This window comes from Anolis carolinensis, unplaced genomic scaffold, assembly GCF_035594765.1.
Source record: "Anolis carolinensis isolate JA03-04 unplaced genomic scaffold, rAnoCar3.1.pri scaffold_14, whole genome shotgun sequence".
In the NCBI taxonomy this organism is placed as follows: domain Eukaryota; kingdom Metazoa; phylum Chordata; class Lepidosauria; order Squamata; family Dactyloidae; genus Anolis; species Anolis carolinensis.
Window position 1 is genome coordinate 13,581,563 of NW_026943825.1, and position 16,541 is coordinate 13,598,103.

Sequence of the window (16,541 nt, forward strand, 5' to 3'; positions counted from 1 at the left end):
GACGAAACCATGGATCATCTTCTCAGCTGCTGTAAGAAAATCGCACAGACAGACTACAAACAGAGGCACAACTATGTGGCCCAAAGGATTCATTGGAACTTATGCCTCAAGTACCACTTTCCTGCTCATTGTCAGGGATTATGGCGAGACTGGCATAAGACAGAGTGGACCGACATCCGTCTCTGAGACCCGGGTTCGAACCCCCGAAAGTCACTCTCTCTCAGCCACGGAGAAAAGCAAATGCCCTCTGAACAAATCCAGCAAAGAAAAGCCATATTTCTGAGAGCGGCCCCACAGGCACGGGAGGGTTAAGACCCTCGGAAAGTGGTGTGTGCGTCTCTCCCCCTCTCTCGCTTCTCTGCGGGATTAGAAAGAGTGAGATTATCTCAGCAGGCAGCTGGGATCTTTTTTCGGTAAAAGCATTTGTAATCACATTAAAGGCAAGGAGGAGGCCGAAGGGAAAGGGAGAGAAAGGACCAGGGAGAAATGTGGCGTTTGCGGAGGACACACAACACACAAAATGAGGCGGACAAGCTTCGATTTCGAAGTACAGCACCCCAAACGATTTTAATTGCCATCAAAGTGGATTCATTTCGTTTATTGGAGAGCCTGACACATATATACACACACACATTTCTGACATTGTGTATATTGCTACAATAATAATAATAATAATAATAATAATAATAATAATAATAATAATAATAAATAATGTGTATATTGCTACAATAATAATAATAATAATAATGACAAATAAACCCCCCAGAGAAATTATTTCCCATAGATAGATAAGAGAAATAATCACAAATAGTCACAACAACACACACGTATACACACACACATTTGCAGCCCTAGTGAATGCATTTCTGACATTTTTGTGTATATTGCTACAACAACAACAACAACAATAATAATAAATAGTGTATATTGCCATAATAATAATAATAATAATGACAAATAAACCCCCTAGAGAAATTATTTCCCATAGATAGATAAGAGAAATAATCACAAATAGTCACAACAACAACACACACATCTGCAGCCCTAGTGAATGCATTTCTGACAGTTTGTGTATATTGCTACAATAATAATAATAATAATAATAATAATAATAATAATAATAATAAATAATGTGTATATTGCTATAATAATAATAATATTATAATAATAAATGTGTATATTGCTACAATAATGATAATAATAATAATAAATGTGTATATTGCTACAATAATAATAATAATAATATATAATGTGTATATTGCCACAATAATAATAATGATGATGACAAATAAACCCCCCAGAGAAATTATTTCCCATAGATAGATAAGAGAAATAATCACAAATAGTCACAACAACACACATATATACACACACACATTTCTGACATTGTGTATATTGCTACAATAATAATAATAATAATAATAATAATAATAATAATAATAATAAATAATGTGTATATTGCTACAATAATAATAATAATAATAATGACAAATAAACCCCCCAGAGAAATTATTTCCCATAGATAGATAAGAGAAATAATCACAAATAGTCACAACAACACACACGTATACACACACACATTTGCAGCCCTAGTGAATGCATTTCTGACATTTTTGTGTATATTGCTACAACAACAACAACAACAATAATAATAATAAATAGTGTATATTGCTATAATAATAATAATAATAATGACAAATAAACCCCCTAGAGAAATTATTTCCCATAGATAGATAAGAGAAATAATCACAAATAGTCACAACAACAACACACACATTTGCAGCCCTAGTGAATGCATTTCTGACAGTTTGTGTATATTGCTACAATAATAATAATAATAATAATAATAAATAATGTGTATATTGCTATAATAATAATAATAATAATAATAATATAGTGTATATTGCTACAATAATGATAATAATAAATAATGTGTATATTGCTACAATAATAATAATAATAATAATAATAATGCAGGCTAAAGACAAATAAACCCCCCAGAGAAATTATTTCCCATAGATAGATAAGAGAAATAATCACAAATAGTCACAACAACACACACACACATTTGCAGCCCTAGTGAATGCATTTCCGACAGTTTGTATATATTGCTACAATAATAATAATAATAATAATAGTAATAATAATAATAATGTGTATATTGCTACAATAATAATAATAAAATAATAATAATAATGTGTATATTGCTACAATAATAATAATAATAAAATAATAATAAAAATGTGTATATTGCTACAATAATAATAATAATAATGCAGCCTAAAGACAAATAAACCCCCTGAGAAATTATTTCCCATAGATAGATAAGAGAAATAATCACAAATAGTCACAACAACAACAACACACACACACTTGCAGCCCTAGTGAATGCATTTCTGACAATTTGTGCATATTGCTACAATAATAACAATAATAAATAAAATAATAATAATAAATAATAATGTGTATATTGCTACAATAATAATAATAATAATAGACAAATAAACCCCCCAGAGAAATTATTTCCCATAGACAGATAAGAGAAATAATCACAAATAGTCACAACAACACACATATATACACACACACATTTGCAGCCCTAGTGAATGCATTTCTGACATTGTGTATATTGCTACAATAAGAATAATAATAGTAATAATAATAAATAATGTGTATATTGCTACAATAATAATAATAATAATAATAAAGACAAATAAACCCCTCAGAACAATTATTTCCCATAGATCGATAAGAGAAATAGTCACAAATAGTCACAACAACAACACCCGGGGATGGAGAGGGAGGCGGGAAAGCGGGATCTCCATCACAGAAGGAGAAGTGGTCCCCTCTCTGGGTTGCCATGGCGACGGGAGGTTGCCCGGCAACCGGAGGCTGATGGGGAGGAAAGATACAGGCCCCCCTCGGCGCCATGGCAACCGCCTCCCAGTCCCAAAGTGGAGCCTGTGCGGACGGCTTGTGTGTCCGTTCTTTTTGGAAAAAGGCATATCTCCATCTTCTTCCAAAAACAACCCACATCAGGCAGGGAAATGTCATCACTTTGACTGTATTTTTTGCGTTTTTGTGCTGCGCGGTACAAAAGGTTTTTAAAAATGTCTATATTTGGATTTCCATCCGTGCCTTTGCTTTGTTTCCAATTTGTTTTGCATCACGTTGAGCCATCATGGGGTCCGTATATTAGGAAAACATGCATATAAATATTATGCATATATATATTATGAGGAGTCCCCGGTGAATTTGAAGAGATCTGAATTATTTTTAGTGTATTGTTATTATTAGAGTTGGAAAAGGCCTGCATTATTTCTATATATATAGATACACACACATACATAGACACACACATACATATATATACACACACACATATACATATATATAGATGCATATACACAGACACACATATATACATATACATATATACACACATACATACACAAATATACATATATACACACATAGACACATATATATAGATACATACATACATAGACATACACATATATACATATATAGATAGATAGATACACACATACACAGACACACACATATATACATATACATATATACACACATACATAGACACACACACATATACCTATACATATACATATATACACACATAGACACACACATATATTCATATACATATACTGTATATACACACACACATATATATACATATATATACACACATACATAGACACACACATATATACATATACATATATACACACATACATAGACACACACATATATACATATACATATATACACACATACATAGACACGCACATATATACCTATACATATATACACACATACATAGACACACACACATATACCTATACATATACATATAGACACACATAGACACACACATATATTCATATACATATACTGTATATACACACACACATATATATACATATATATACACACATACATAGACACACACATATATACATATACATATATACACACATACATAGACACACACATATATACATATACATATATACACACATACATAGACACGCACATATATACCTATACATATACATATATACACACATACATAGACACGCACATATATACCTATACATATACATATATACACACATAGACACACACATATTTTCATATACATATACATATCTATACATATAAAAGTGTGATGGAATCACGGCACCGAGCAAAGCAACAAAAGTAAAGGCCCCCCAACCTCGAAATAATAATAATAATAATAATAATAATAATAATAATAATAATAATAATAATAATAATTTTAAAAATCAGTACAAGAAAACCGCACTACAAACTAGAGCTGACAGCTGGGATCTGCACGCATCATCCGAAAATACATCACACAGTACTAGACACTTGGGAAGTGTCCGACTTGTGATTTTGTCGATCTTGTTTGCTGTGTCATAATAAAATAATAATAATAATAATAATAATAATAATAATAATAATAATAATAGAGACCCATTTAGGTCCATCACTCTTCTCTTTGACGTTACGCTCCATAATAATCGATCACCACTTATATTTATAGCAAGGGAGTCAATAGCTTGGCCTTGCGTCCGGTTGCACTTAAATGTGGCTTGGGATCTCTCTCTCTCTCTCTCTCTCTCTCTCTCTCTCTCTCTCTCTCTCTCTCTCTCTCTCTCTATATATATATATATATATATATATATATATATATATATATATATCAGCTGTTCCGTAACAAGGAGTTAACAGGAACCCAGCAGGATCCAATCCAAGGTTCCTCCAAATCTTTCTGGGAAGCCCTGAGCGTCATTTGGGGTGGAAGAGAGGTTTGGTTTAGCTATTTTGGGGATCAGTTTTCACTGTACCTCATCAGGGCACAGACTACCTTAAAATAAGTCACCAAACTTATTTTAAATTGGCTCAAACATAAGCATTTGAGTCTCCCTGATCCCTTCAACTGAGGATCAGTCTTCATTGTACCTCATCAGGGCAAAGACTACCTTAAAATAAGTCACCAAACTTATTTTAAATTGGCTCAAAAATAAGCATTTGAGTCTCCCTGATCCCTTCAACTGAGGATGTCTTCACTGTACCTCATCAGGGCACAGACTAACTGCTTCCTTTTCAAACCTGCACTTCTCCACCAAAATGGCTCCGCCCCCTCCTCCATGGCAACCAACTCATGAGTGCAGAGTAACTGAAATATTGACCCTTTTAAAACGCAATTAAACATGACATCTGTAAACTAAAAAATTCACACTTCGTTACACACCTGGCCAACAAAGCCACAGCAACGCGGGGCCGGGCACAGCTAGTCCTCTCTAAATCATCAGTTAAACTATCAGCCTCTACAACAGGTGCCTCTCCACTGTCGAATTAATGCAGTTTAGGCCCCGCTTGAACTGCTATGGAATAATGGGAGTTGTTTGGTGAGGTGGCAGCCCTCTCTGGCAGGAAAGGCTCAAGACCTTGTAAAACTACAACTCCCAGGGCCCCATAGCATTGACATTTCGGCCAACCGGATTGTGTGCTTCCTCGGAAAAGAAGATGGGATTTGCTCGCAGGGATTGTCCGCCTCTCTGTGGAAGCCCCGTAATCCGCCACGGCCTATTTTTGGGCCGGGATTATCTCACCGGAGAAGAGATCTGCCCCGGGAGCAGCGCCTGGATCTCCGCAATTAATCTTAATGCGCAAAGGAGAAGGCGCACGGAAAATTACAACTTTAGTCTGGGTGGGGTCTCTCTACTTTTAGCTTTGAAAGCAGCAGGTGAGCATCAGATATTAACACGATTTATAGGCATTGTAGGTCCTGGGATGTATAGTTCTACTGCGACCTAAAAGCACTCTGAACTCCACCAACAATGGACCTGGGACAAACTTGCACAACATAACAAACTTTAAGTCCTGATGGGAGTTTTTCGCGGTGAACCTGGCATGATGGGAGTTATAGTTCATCCACAACCTTATGCATTTTGTTCATGTAAGTAATCATAATAATTAATATTCATATAACATCTCTATAATAATAATAATAATAATAATAATAATAATAATAATAATAATAATAATGCAATCAAGGCCAAGATCGAAAAATCAGATGATGACCCAAAATGCAGACTGTGCAAGGAAACCGACGAAACCATGGATCATATCCTCAGCTGCTGTAAGAAAATCGCACAGACAGACTACAAACAGAGGCACAACTATGTGGCCCAAATGATTCATTGGAACTTATGCCTCAAGTACCACCTCCCAGCAGCAAAGAACTGGTGGGATCACAAACCTGCAAAAGTATTGGAAAATGAGCACGCAAAGATACTGTGGGACTTCCGAATCCAGACTGACAAAGTTCTGGAACACAACACACCAGACATCACAGTTGTGGAAAAGAAAAAGGTTTGGATCATTGATGTCGCCATCCCAGGTGACAGTCGCATTGATGAACAACAACAGGAAAAACTCAGCCGCTCTCAGGACCTCAAGATTGAACTGCAAAGACTCTGGAAGAAACCAGTGCAGGTGGTCCCGGTGGTTATCGGCACATTGGGTGCCGTGCCAAAAGATCTCAGCTGGCATTTGGAAAAAATAGACATTGACAAAATTACGATCTGCCAACTGCCAAAGGCCACCCGACTGGGATCTGCGAGCATCATCCGAAAATACATAACACAGTCCTAGACACTTGGGAAGTGTTCGACTTGTGATTTTGTGATATGAAATCCAGCATGTCTATCTTGTTTGCTGTGTCATAATAAAATAATAATAATAATAATAATAATAATAATAATAATAATAATAATAATAATAATCTATTTCGCTCCCTAAGACTGAAGATTGAAGTGCCAATATGTCACCCTTGGCCACTGGCCACGCTTTTATTGTGTGGTGTTGTGTTTTTATAATTTTCATGTATTGATTTGTCGTGTTTGGATTGCATTTTATATTGTTGTATTTTGCTGGGCTTGGTCCCCATGTAAGCCGCCCCGAGTCGAGATGGGGCGGGATATAAGAATAAAGTTATTATTATTATTATTTTATTATGACACAGCAAACATGATAGACATGCCCTGGCAGAATATGTAAAGCAAAGGGAAGAACCTGCTTTGATTGAAGTCAAAAATCAGAAACTCCTCAAAGCACAGCAGACAAAAAATCAGTACAAGAAAACCGCACTACAAAGTAGAGCTGACAGCTGGCACAAATAATTTCTCTGGGGGGTTTATTTGTCATCATCATTATTATTATTATTGTGGCAATATACACATTATTTATTATTATTATCATTATTGTAGCAATATACACTATTATTATTATTATTATTATTATTATTATTATTATAGCAATATACACATTATTTATTATTATTATTATTATTATTATTATTATTATTATTATTATTATTGTAGCAATATACACAAACTGTCAGAAATGCATTCACTAGGGCTGCAAATGTGTGTGTTGTTGTTGTGACTATTTGTGATTATTTCTCTTATCTATCTATGGGAAATAATTTCTCTGGGGGGTTTATTTGTCATCATCATTATTATTATTATTATTATTATTATTATTATTATTATTATTATTATTATTGTAGCAATATACACAAACCAATCCCTCCAGAAATTCATTCACTAGGGCTGCAAATGTGTGTGTGTGTGTGTGTGTGTGTATATATAGGATGGAGGAGGAGGAGGAGAAGTGGAACAGATGCCCGGTAACCATGGCAATGAGAGACCGGTCTCCATGGCAACCACCCACTCATCTCCAATTTACCCATCCCGTCGCCGTGGCAACCGGGCTGACATCATCACTTATCTCTATCAACAATGACCAGGATTTTTTTTTTTTGGCTTCTTTGCAAGGGAGGGACGGAGAGGGAAAAACAAGGAAATTAGGGAGTCGTCAAAGCATCTTCCCCAACCCGGAATCATCCGATCCCTCCCAACAGATGGCCATCCATCTAAACTCAAAATCCTGGAGTCCAATCCCTTTATGCCAGGCAGGAAGGCACCAACCGATCCCTCCCGACAGATGGCCATCCATTCTCATCCCAAGTCCTGGAGTCCAATTCCTTTCCACCAATCAGGAAGACCCTCCTTCCACCAGGCAAGACACCACCCAATCCCTCCCGACAGATGGCCATCCATTCTCATTCCAAGTCCTGGAGTCCAATCCCTTTATGCCAGGCAGGAAGGCACCAACCGATCCCTCCTGACAGACAGCCATCTATTCAGATTCCAAATCCTGGAGTCCAATCCCTCTATGCCATCCAGGGAGACACCATCTGATCCCTCCTGACAGATGGCCATCCATCCTGGAGTCCAATCCCTTTATGCCAGGCAGGAAGGCACCAACCGATCCCTCCTGACAGACAGCCATCTATTCAGATTCCAAATCCTGGAGTCCAATCCCTCTATGCCATCCAGGGAGACACCATCTGATCCCTCCTGACAGATGGCCATCCATCCTGGAGTCCAATCCCTTTATGCCAGGCAGGAAGGCACCAACCGATCCCTCCCGACAGATGGCCATCCATTCCAAATTCCAAGTTCTGGAGACCAATCCCTTTATGTCAGGCAAGAAGTCACCATTCAATTCCTCCCGACAGATGGCCATCCATCCAGACTCAAAATCCTGGAGTCCAATCCCTTTATGCCAAGCAGGAAGGCACCAACCAATCCCTCCCGACAAATGGCCATCCATTTTCTAAGTCCTATCCTTTCCTGTCAGCAAGGAAGACACCACCCGATCCCTCCTGACAGATGGCCATCCATCTGAACTCAAAATCCTGGAGTCCAATCCCTTTATGTCAGGCAAGAAGGCACCATTCAATTCTTCCTGACAGATGGCCATCAATCCGGACTCCAAATCCTGGTGTCCAATCGCTTTACGCCAGGCAGGAAGGCACCATCCGATCCCTCCCGACAGATAGCCATCCATTCTAATTCCAATTCCTGGAGTCCAATCCCTTTATATTAGCCAAGAAGACACTATTCAATCTGTCCTGAAAGATGGACATCCATCCAGGCCTCAAAGGAGCCCAACCCCTTTCTGCCAACTAGGAAGACACCACCCAATCCCTCCCGACAGATGGCCATCCGTTTTAATTTCAAGTCCTGGTGTCCAATCCCTTTATGCCAGGCAGGAAGGCACCATTCGATCTCTCCCAACAGATGCCCATCCATCCAGACCCCAAAGGAGCCCAACCCTTTTGTGCCAGCAAGGAAGACACCACCCAATCCCTCCTGACAGATAGCCATCCATTCTAATTCCAAGGCCTGGAGTTCGATTTCTTTATGTCAGCTAGGAAAGCACCATTAGATCCCTCCCGGTAGATAGATAGCCATCCGTCCAGACCCCAAAGGAGCTCACTGGGAAGACATCACTTGATACCTCCCGACAAAAGACACAGTTCTTCAGTCTAACAGCCGAGAAACCTGAGTGCCATTACACGAATACTTATGAATATAGATACAAGCCATCCGTCCAGACCCCAAAGGAGCTCACTGGGAAGACACCACCTGATACCTCCCGACAAAAGACACGGTTCTTCAGTCTAACAGCCGAGAAACCTGAGTGCCATTACACGAATACTTATGAATATAGATACAAGCCATCCGTCCAGACCCCAAAGGAGCTCACTGGGAAGACACCACCTGATACCTCCCGACAAAAGACACGGTTCTTCAGTCTAACAGCCGAGAAACCTGAGTGCCATTACACGAATACGTATGAATATAGATACAGCCATCCGTCCAGACCCCAAAGGAGCTCACTGGGAAGACACCACCTGATACCTCCCGACAAAAGACACGGTTCTTCAGTCTAACAGCTGAGTAACCTGAGTGCCATTACACGAATACGTATGAATATCAAGGTCGTGCTTTTCTTGACTTGTGACATCATATTTCCCTTTTCGAGAAGGTTATGATTGCCATTCCTGTCCAAAGGGGATTCTCTTGGCGAGGCAGGACGAGGGGAGATCAGAAGGCATGGCTCTCGGCGCCACCTGCTCTCACCCCTTTCTCCCTTTCCCTCCCTCCCCCCAGGCCTTAATCCGGGGATAATCCGGCCCAATCCCAAATCCCCTTCGGTCCCGGCATGCCCTGCGCGGCCAGCAGTCGGGCACGGCGGCACCCTCCTTCCACGCTTGGTTCGGCGCCGGTGAGGCTGCGGGGATCCGAGGTAAACGGCTCCCGAGGAAGCAGATCAATCCTCCGGCTCAAAATATCCAGGGATCAAGCGGATCCCACCGCTTTAAAGCTTTGGGCGCAGAATCCGCCCACATGGATGGCACACCTTGCGCCGTGAGAGCAAACCTGGTCGATTCTCCCAGGCAGAGTTTGAGAAAGTTCATATATATAACATATATATACATAACAAACACATGCACATCTATCTATCTATCTGTCCGTCCATCCATCCGTCCATCCATCCGTCCATCCATCTATGCATCCATCCAACCATCCATCCATCCATCTTTCCAATCATCTATCTATCTATCTATCTATCTATCTATCTATCTATCTATCTATCTATCTATCTATCTATCTATCTATCTATGCATCCATCCATCTCAACCATCTATCCATCCAACCGTCCATCCATCCAACCGTCCATCCATCCCAACCATCTATAAATCCCAACCATCTATAAATCCCAACCATCTATCCATCCAACTGTCCATCCATCCATCTCAACCATCTATCCATCCCAACCATCTATCCATCCAACCGTCCATCCATCCATCTCAACCATCTATCCATCCAACCGTCCATCCATCCATCTCTCCATCCATCCATCTCAACCATCTATCCATCCAACCGTCCATCCATCCATCTCTCCATCCATCCATCTCAACCATCTATCCATCCAACCGTCCGTCCATCCATCCATCTCTCCATCCATCCATCCCAACCATCTATCCATCCCAACCATCTATCCATCCAACCAACCGTCCATCCATCCATCTCTCCATCCATCCATCCCAACCATCCATCCAACCATCCATCCATCCATCCATCCATCTCAACCATTTATCCATCCCAACCATCTATCCATCCCAACCATCTATCCATCCAACCATCCATCTCTCCATCCATCCATCTCTCCATCCACCCATCTCAACCATTTATCCACCCCAACCATCTATCCATCCCAACCGTCTATTCATCCAACCATCCATCCATCCAACCATCCATCTCTCCATCCATCCATCCCAACCATCTATCCATCCCAACCATCTATCCATCCAACCGTCCATCTCTCCATCCAACCATCCCAACCATCTATCCATCCAACCATCCATCCATCCAACCGTCCATCTCTCCATCCATCCATCCCAACCATCCATCCATCCAACCATCCATCCAACCATCCATCTCTCCATCCATCCATCCCAACCATCTATCCATCCAACCATCCATCCATCCAACCGTCCATCTCTCCATCCATCCATCCCAACCATCTATCCATCCCAACCATCCATCCATCCAACCGTCCATCTCTCCATCCATCCATCCCAACCATCCATCCATCCAACCATCCATCCAACCATCCATCTCTCCATCCATCCATCCCAACCATCTATCCATCCCAACCATCTATCCATCCAACCATCCATCTCTCCATCCATCCATCCCAACCATCCATCCATCCAACCGTCCATCTCTCCATCCATCCATCCCAACCATCCATCCATCCAACCATCCATCCAACCATCCATCTCTCCATCCAACCATCCCAACCATCTATCCATCCAACCATCCATCCATCCAACCGTCCATCTCTCCATCCATCCATCCCATCTATCCATCCCAACCATCCATCCATCCAACCGTCCATCTCTCCATCCATCCATCCCAACCATCCATCCATCCAACCATCCATCTCTCCATCCATCCATCTCAACCATCTATCCATCCAACCATCCATCTCTCCATCCATCCATCTCTCCATCCATCCATCTCAACCATTTATCCACCCCAACCATCTATCCATCCCAACCGTCTATTCATCCATCCATCCATCCATCCATCCATCCATCTCTCCATCCATCCATCCCAACCATCTATCCATCCAACCATCCATCTCTCCATCCATCCATCTCTCCATCCATCCATCTCAACCATTTATCTACCCCAACCATCTATCCATCCCAACCGTCTATTCATCCAACCATCCATCCATCCATCTCTCCATCTATCCATCCCAACCATCCATCTACCCACCTACCTACCTATCCATCTTTCCAACCATCCAACCATTTATCTATCTATCCATCTATCCCTTTCCAATCACAAGTATTATTATTATTATTATTATTATTATTATTATTATTATTATTATTATTCTTATTATCTTTGCATACTGGCGGGGTTAAGAGGGAATTCACCTGCGGTGTAAGGAGTTGTAGTTCACACACATCCTTATGCATGTTCTAATGGAACTAGTCACTGAAAACTAAAGTAAGCAGCAAATATCTATATATGTAAAAATGTAATGTGTGTTTTACTATGGAGTAAACAACAAAACCACTGAACCAAATCACACCAAATTTGGCCACAAAAGACATAATCATCCAAAATATGTATTTCAATTTTAAAAAAAAACCCTAGAAAAATAGTCCAAATTACAGAGGATGAGGAAGAGCCTTTTTCCCCCTATCTGCCAGTCAGAAAGGTAGGGTCTGCTGCCTTTAGGCCCCGCCCTGTTCGTATCCTAGCAACGCCCTCAGCCAAAATGGCGCCCAGGGCACAGGCAGAGTGCACTTAGGCCACATCCACACTGCCTATAAAATACAGATAATCTGATTTGAACTGGATTATATGGCAGTGTAGACTCAAGGCCCTTCCACACAGCTATATTACCCAGAATGCCAAGGCAGATAATCCACAGTATCTGCTTTGAACTGGATTGAGTCCACACTGCCATATAATCCAGTTCAGTGTGGATTTTATACAGCGGTGTGGAAGGGGCCTCATATAATCCAGTTCTAAGCAGTTAATATACAATTATAAATATAATATGAAATAATTACTGTGATATAATAATACAGAACAATATACAGTAGAGTCTCACTTATCCAACATAAATGCCCCGGCAGAATGTTGGATAAGCAAATATGTTGGATGATAAGGAGGCATTAAGGAACAGCCTATTAAACATCAAATTAGGTTATGATTTTACAAATGAAGCACCAACACATCATGTTAGACAACAAATTTGGCAGAAAAAGTAGTTCAATACGCAGTAATGCTATGTAGTAATTACTGTATTTACGAATTTAGCACCAAAATATCACAATATATTGAAAACATTGACTACAAAAATGTGTTGGATAATCCAGAACGTTGGATAAGCGAGTGTTGGATAAGTGAGACTCTACTGTAATCTCTAAAACCAGGACAGCAAATAAAGAGCAACACTCTGAAAACGGGGAAATTGGGAATTCCAGAAAGGAAACAATCAGGGCCAGATAACACCTCCCAACAAAGGATTCCCCTAGGCAGGAAGCAGCCAGGCGTTGAAACTGCAAGGTGATTAAATGCTAATCAAGGTGCCTAGTTGCAGCATTCATACCTGCCACACCGAGACTATTAATTGCTATTCAACCTGGCCAACCAAGGATTCCGCAAGGTAGAAAGCGGCCAGGCTTGCAAGCAGCAAGGCTATTCAGTGCTATTCAATCTGGCCAACCAAGATTTCCCCTAGATAGAAAACCCCCAGGCTTTGAAGCCATGAGGCTACTCCGTCCCATAGCAAAAGGATGCCCTATGTAGAAAGCAGCCAGGCTTTTAAGCAAGACTATTCAGTGCAATTCAATCTGGCCAAACAAGGATTCTCCGACAAAGGAAGTAGCCAGGCTTCTTTGACTGAGGGTGTGACTCCAGCTACTCGAGAAAACGGCCAGGCTTTGAGGCTGCAAGGCTATTCGCTGCTATTCCACGTGGCCAACAAAGGATTCCCATAAGCCACAGCAACGCGTGGCCGGGCAAAGCAAGTTTCTTATAAAAGCACTAGCTTTGCCCGGCCACATGTTGTTGTGGCTTATGGGAATCCTTTGTTGGCCTAGTAGAATAGCAGTGAATAGCCTTGCAGTGTCAAAGCCTGACCGTTTTCTGGAGTAGATGGAGCTTTTTGTTGTATGAACGCAGAGGCATGGATGAGGGGTTGTGCTGCCAAGTTTAGTGTTTCTGGGATGTGTAGTTTTGTTGTTTTGTCCTAGGCCGAAATTTCATTACCCTTTTATATATATAGATTCCAAAAGACTTAACCCAGGCTCGTGGAAAGAAGTATCTATGTATTAAAAAGGTAAAGATTTTCCCCTGACATTAAGTCCAGTTGTGTCCGACTCTGGGGGTTGGTGCTCATCTCCATTTCTAAGCCGAAGAGCCGGCGTTGTCCGTAGACACCTCCAAGGTCATGTGGCCATAGGCATGACTGCATGGAGTGCCGTATTATCTATACGTATTTTTGAGGAATTCACTGTGAATCCCTGTCATTTGAACTCATTGCTCCAGTTTCAGGACAGCTTCGGTCCCATGAGTGGCTATATGACGTCGGACCAATAATGTCCGTATTGGTGACATTTGAGACTCTGAACCACAGCATCCTTTCGGACGTGGTTTGCAGCGTCTCCTTTCCAGGTGGTTTGCTTCTGTTGCCGGCTTCCGATTGGTCTCCAAAAAAGCCACCCACGATCCCACCTCCCTACGTGAGAGATTAGGCACCGTTTCCCCGTGTTACCTTCCTCGGAGAACAGCCTGTGCAGCGACAATTTCTGTCTTGGTTTCCAAACAGGGAAAGACGTTCTCTTTTTTTGCAAAGAGTTGTGGTTGGGACTCAATGCATGAGGCTTAAGGACGCCCATGGTGTCACTGAACAACATGCATTGAGTCCCAAATGGAGATGGAGGCGGGAGACAAAAATAAAGTAGTTGTTATTATTATTATTATTATTATTATTATTATTATTATTATTATTATTATTATTATTATTATTATTTTATGACACAGCAAACAAGATAGATGTGCTGGATTTCGTTTCATAAAACCACAAGTCGAACACTTCCCAAGTGTCTAGGACTGGGTGATGTATTTTCGGATGATGCTCACAGATCCCAGTCGGGTGGCCTTTTGCAGTTGGCGGATCGTGATTTTGTCAATGTCTATTGTTTCCAAATGCCGGTTGAGATCTTTTGGAACGGAAACCAATGTGCCCATCACCACCGGGACCACCTGCACTGGTTTCTGCCAGAGTCTTTGCAGTTCAATCTTGAGGTCCTGATAGCGGCTGAGTTTTTCCTGTTGTTTTTCGTCAAAGTGACTGTCACCTGGGATGGCGACATCAATGATCCAAACCTTTTTCTTCTCCACAACTGTGATGTCTGGTGTGTTGTGTTCCAGAACTTTCCCAGTCCGGATTCGGAAGTCCCACAGTATCTTTGTGCTCATTTTCCAATACTTTTGCAGGTTTGTGATCCCACCAGTTCTTTGCTGCTGGGAGGTGGTACTTGAGGCATAAGTTCCAATGGATCATTTGGGCCACAGAGTTGTGCCTCTGTTTGTAGTCTGTCTGTGCGATTTTCTTACAGCAGCTGAGGATATGATCAAGTGTTTCGTCGGTTTCCTTGCACAGTCTGCATTTTGGGTCATCAGCTGATTTTTCGATCTTGGCCTGAATGGCCTTTGTCCTGATGTCTTGCTCCTGGGCTGCAAGGATCAGGCCTTCTGTCTCCTTCTTCAGTGTCCCATTTGTGAGCCAGAGCCATAGTCGTGCCTCTGTTTGTAGTCTGTCTGTGCGATTTTCTTACAGCAGCTGAGGATAGGATCAATGGTTTCTCCGCTATTCCATTCTTTATCTGGGATCATAATGTGTCCCATTTTGGGCACCGCAATTGAAGGGAGATGTTGACTCTAAGCTGGAATGGCAACAAAAAAAGGATCAAGGGTCTGGAGAACAATCTCTATGAGGAGTGGCTGAAAGATTTGGGCATGTTTAGCCTGGAGAAGAGAAGGCTGAGAGGAGACATGGTGAGGACCATGAAGGGAAGTCATAGGGGAGGGAGCTTCAAACTACAGGAAAGGAAGGAGATTCTACCCGAACGTGAGGAAGAACTTCCTCACTGTGAGAGCTGTTCAGCAGCGGAACTCTCTGCTCCAGAGTGTGGTCGAGGCTTTGGAGGCTTTGAAACAGAACCTGGATGTTTTTCCAAAAATAGAGTGGGACGATGGCTCCTATCCATCTGGGCCGTGCCGCACTCCACCTGCTTCCTCTTCAAAACCTCCTCCTCTTTGATGCCACACAGCAATGTTTACCTGGCACCAGGGCTTTTTTTATTTTTGGAGCCGACGGTTCCTTAGCAACACGGTCGGTCCGCCAGGTGACTCACAACACAAGCAGAAGGGAAAAGGGATGTTGAGCCGACGTTTCCAGCTGAACAAAAGAAGAAACACGAGAAGAAGAGTTTTGTAGTGCTGCAAGCTGTATACCAATGATGGGCAACCTTTTGTGCTTGGTGTGTCAAA

The 16,541-nt window shown here is 41.3% G+C and overlaps 1 protein-coding gene across 5 annotated transcripts in view; it reads right to left on the minus strand.

Annotated features, from left to right (window-relative positions):
- Positions 1-16,541, minus strand: part of celf3 (CUGBP Elav-like family member 3) — an 89,488-nt gene that overhangs the window by 40,862 nt on the left and 32,085 nt on the right. The gene's annotated exons all lie outside the window — the stretch shown is intronic.